Genomic DNA, 4,731 nt, shown 5'->3' with positions numbered 1-4,731 from the left:
AACTTAATGAGCATATATCACTTAAATGCTTTTTGGACGTAGCTCACATAGCCTTTAACCGGATAAGCAGGTTGGCTGTAAAACAGATATCAACACAATCAGCCCACACTGGATAAGGTGGTTTCGTAAAACCAGAAAAACATGGACTTTTACTTTGCTCTAGCATGCATATCAGTGAATTGTTCCCAGTTTCTCACCCTGGTTGCTAAATCTGGAACTGCTAGGCTAACATATACGATTACAATGCAAGTATAATCCCAAGCTCCAACAGCCCATTTTCTACATAGGACAGCTGGCTATGTGATATATGCTCAGAGTAATACAAACTGCATGCACCTGAGCAAAATAAACAATTACACTACAGACCATTTTCACATAGGACAGCATGCTATGTGATGTCTCATATATTTGAATGCATAAGCATGGTGAACAAGGGAACTTATGATCACCAGAAAATACTCATTTGAAGATAATTAACGACACAAAATAAACTAGTTCCCATTTAACAATGTAGAAATATTGCTGATCGCCAAAAAATACTTACTTGGAGATAATAAACGACACAAAACATAAAGCCTATGCTCTGGTCCGCGTATGCACTAACATGTCAAGATATATGGCAAGGCCATAAAAGATAAATTATGTTAAAGATATATGGCAAGCCTATGCTCTTGATTTGCAGAACACTGAACTCAGTAAATCTTTCAAGCTAGGTATGTGTGGCAGAGTAGTGATTTTACATTTTTTACTCCCATAGATGACAAAGATACTAGTATCAGTTATGGCTAAGAAAAATATAGTCGATATGGCTCAAAATCTATTTAAGATCTGTTCTCAACCTCACCAAATTAATAGAATGTATGTGGAAGTTTTTATCTAGAAAGAAGAAATGTCATGAGATGACATTTGAACTTTAAAGACGCTGAAGATTTCTGTATCTGTTTATGAAACGATGCAGCCAAGAAAATAATAAGGACAAAGAACATCTTATTTGACTTTGAAACTACACCATGGTCAATTTATAATAACTGTTAGAAAATGGTTGGCCGTGGACCAGCATTTAAAACAGTCTGTTTCTTAAAGTTCTAGAACAAGGCCATAATGATCAAGGAAAACAGGAGGGAAGTTATTTTACTTATTTGGATATATGAAACTTGTTACATTATCATAAGATATTCTCTGGTAAATTTCTTCTTTTGTTTCTCGAAGAGAAATTGGAAGTATGGTTGTTAGTATGCTCAAAGGTATGCAAATGATTGGCAATTCTCAACAGCACCTCACCATGTTGACTTATTCTTTAGATGAGTAAATTGAATTACTCTAGCAAGACAACATAAAGTTCATAACTTAATGATAAATTAGTAATTAAATCTCACCCTCCTAGTCAAGGAACCTTGAGTCAAGGGCGCACCTTGCTGTGTACCAGAGAACGAGGCCATGGCATGATGTAGGGATAGGAAGACGCATGGAGGATACGACCAAGGTTGTTCAGCACCGCTGTTTCCATGCAGAAGGATAGGAGCCAGCAAGTTGAATGATGATGCTGCCACCTCCCACAATAAGCAGACAAGTACACAAAGCCATCGATGATCGCCTTGACACTCACTTCAATTCTTTTAACATCATCTCTGAAATCACATTGAACAATCCCAAGGATCTCCTGCAACGGAAGCGACTTGTCCTGCATCCATCTCTCGACACCATTGTCATCATCGGCTCTCCATGTCCAAACAACGAGCGCGGATTTGGAATTCAGTTCTACATTAGGTGCGAAGACCACACAAAGCCTTCCATCCTTGGTCTCGCCGGCCGTCAACATTTCATTAACTCTGCTGCTCGGTGGCATGTCCATCCGACAGAATTGCATCGTAGCCGTGTTAAGCACACGGGCGTCCGATGGCCTACCAACGGTCCAATAAATGCAACCATTCACCAGCTTGCCATGCTGAGGCCAGAACCCATCGATGTTTGTCCATGGGAAGACCTGCCACTTCTTTGGTGTCCGATGATAAGACATCAGCACGCGCCCCGCGTTCGCCATGCCATACACACATGACGCGGTACGACGACCGGCAGTCTTCTTCTTCGGCGAGAATGTGGTAATCAAAATGCAAGCCCTCGCAATCGTCCCTGTGGGGCGGCAGGGGAAAGAGGTCCATGGTCCGCCTGAGCGGGTTGTAGACGGCCACCTGTCGGCTGCTCCAGTTGTCGAGAACAACAAATCCGTCGTGGCAGGCGCCGATTGACCACTCGAAGACAGCTTCCTCGTCGTCGTCGTCTTCGGAGACAGAGACAGCATCCTCGTCGTCGTCTTCAGAGACGGGGACAGGGACGGAGATGACATCCTCGTCTTCCGGGACAGGAACAGAGACGTCCTCCTTGCCGTCGTCTTCGGGGTTGGGGACGGGGACAGAGACGGCATCCTCCTTGCCGTCTTTAGGGACGGGGCCGGGGCCGGCATCCTCTTTGTCGTCCTCGGAGACGGGGAGGCGGGTGAGGAAGAAATCGGCGCCGCGGACGGCGGCTGCGGTGTCCGGGTCGGAGCGGCGGAGGAGAGGCACGAAGGTAGGAGTGACGGTGTATTGGATGCCGAGGAAGAGGCCCAGGAGTGGGGGTGGGTGGAGCGCGCGGAACTGGAGGCGGAAAGCGGGGGAACGGACGGCGTCGAGGAAGGCGCGGCAGCTGAGGGCGGCGCGGACGAGGCTCGGGAGGGAGGGGAGGCGGAGGAAGATCTCGCGCAGGTTGTCGTCGTCGAGGTCGGTCATGGTGGTTGGGTGGAGTTGCGAGGGTTTCTTCGCCGGCGGCGGCGGTGGCGACGCCATGGCGCACAGGATTGAGAGTTGAGGAGCGAAGGTTAGTGGATGGCATAAGGGCCAGTGACTATTGGGCTGTGCCGGCCCAAAAAGCCCAAGCTATTGAGTTTACTTTTTTTTATTGAAGAATGCTTTGATGAGGAAGAATACCACGATGATCCTGGTTTGAGACTACCATCCAGTTCTCCATAAAAAATGCTTCTGATGCTTGATACGTGGTTTGACGTCTAGTCCTTGATTCAGGGTGGACACGGTCCGGGCCGGCTCTGGCACTTTGGATCAATCAGCCCCTCATATACAATAAGGGCATCTTCAACGACGACCCGCAAATTTCTCCCTCATCCATCCGCGGATAGGGGGAACCAGTCCACGGATATGGATGCCAGAGGCGGCCATCCAACACTGCCCGCATACATTCGAAACTCCTTTTCAACAAACCGGATGAAGTTCATGCAAACACAGTGAAGTTCATACAAACCAGCCAAAAATATATCTATATCTATATCACTATATAGTGTGCCAATAGCTTTAAATATTAGCCATTGGATATGCTTCATCCAATGGCCAAGAGATTACAAATCCGAGCATTACCATCCGCTGGATAAAGTTTTCAACTTATAGGATTATGCCACATGGGACAACAACACGGTGACAGTCGGAGTCGGAGAGGATATATAACCCTGTCCGGATCGAAATATATACCCACGCCTACACGGACAGGGGTGATGTGATCATGTGAATATATGTAGCTCCGTCAGGTATCCATCGCCACAACCTATGCACTGCGATCGACTATGATGATCGACGACGCCTCCACCTCGACCCTAACCACCACGGTGACCACCGGCAGCCATGTTCTCAGAATCAATGGCTACACCGAGACAAAGCTCCTCGGCAACGGCGTGGCCGCCCCGTCCGGCGAGTTCGAGGCCGCCGGCCACCGCTGGCGGATCCACTACTACCCCAACGGGGGATGGTGGAACAACGCCGACGGCATCTCTCTCGCCCTCAGCATCGCCGACAAGTACGTCCTCAGCCATGTCAACGCAAACGTCCGGTTCTCCCTCGTCCCTCACGACGGCAACAAGCCCACGCCGCCCAAGCGCAAGCACTACCGGTCCAGTTTCGGTGGCGTCTTCAAGTTCAACGGCCATGTCATCGGTGAACGTTCTAGGTTCATGGGAAGAGACCAACTAGAGAAGTCGGGCTACGTCGTGGACGACTGCTTCATCGTCCGGTGCGACATCGACGTCGTCGTCACGTCGGCGGCTAGGGTGGTTGGCAGCACGGCCACGGATGCCTATGATGATCTTGAGGAGGCGGAGCTCCCCTGCAGCAGCATGGTTCAGGAGGACATGTGCAAGCACGAGGACAACGTCGTTGGCGGCCACGCAACGGATACAGAGGACCCTTCCGATATCGGGTTGGCAAAGCCGCACCGCTTGCGACCAAGGCAACCCAAGATGATGATGCATCCGATGGCCGCCGCTGTTCTCTCTTCTGTCTTCTCATGTTTTGCAGATTTTTTCTAGACATATATTGACCTTTTTAGTTTGTATGTGTAATCATTATTATATCATTTACCATATGGAAACTAGTAGCTCATCCTGTGCAACCTCTATAGATTTTGATATGACAAGGCAATTATTTTCTGGCTTCTACATCAGCTTATACAAACAATCATCTTCATAGTTTTAAACATCTGCTAATTCGCGAACCAATCTGTGGTTGGATGGTTAGAGGGACTGTGATATCCTCAGCCCACCAGGGTTCAATTTCTGGTGCTCGCGTGTATATGAGCGCTTGAGTAGCAGATAGTACAAGGTAAGTGTGCAAAAGGCCGTGGTGGTTTCAGAAAATTTCACATGACACACTTATACGTCACAAACTCTATTGCTAGATTGCCATCCAAATTGGC

This window comes from Triticum aestivum, chromosome 3B (assembly GCF_018294505.1).
Source record: "Triticum aestivum cultivar Chinese Spring chromosome 3B, IWGSC CS RefSeq v2.1, whole genome shotgun sequence".
Lineage (NCBI taxonomy): Eukaryota > Viridiplantae > Streptophyta > Magnoliopsida > Poales > Poaceae > Triticum > Triticum aestivum.
The sequence above is the reverse complement of the archived record's forward strand: the minus strand, read 5'-3'. Positions refer to the sequence as shown.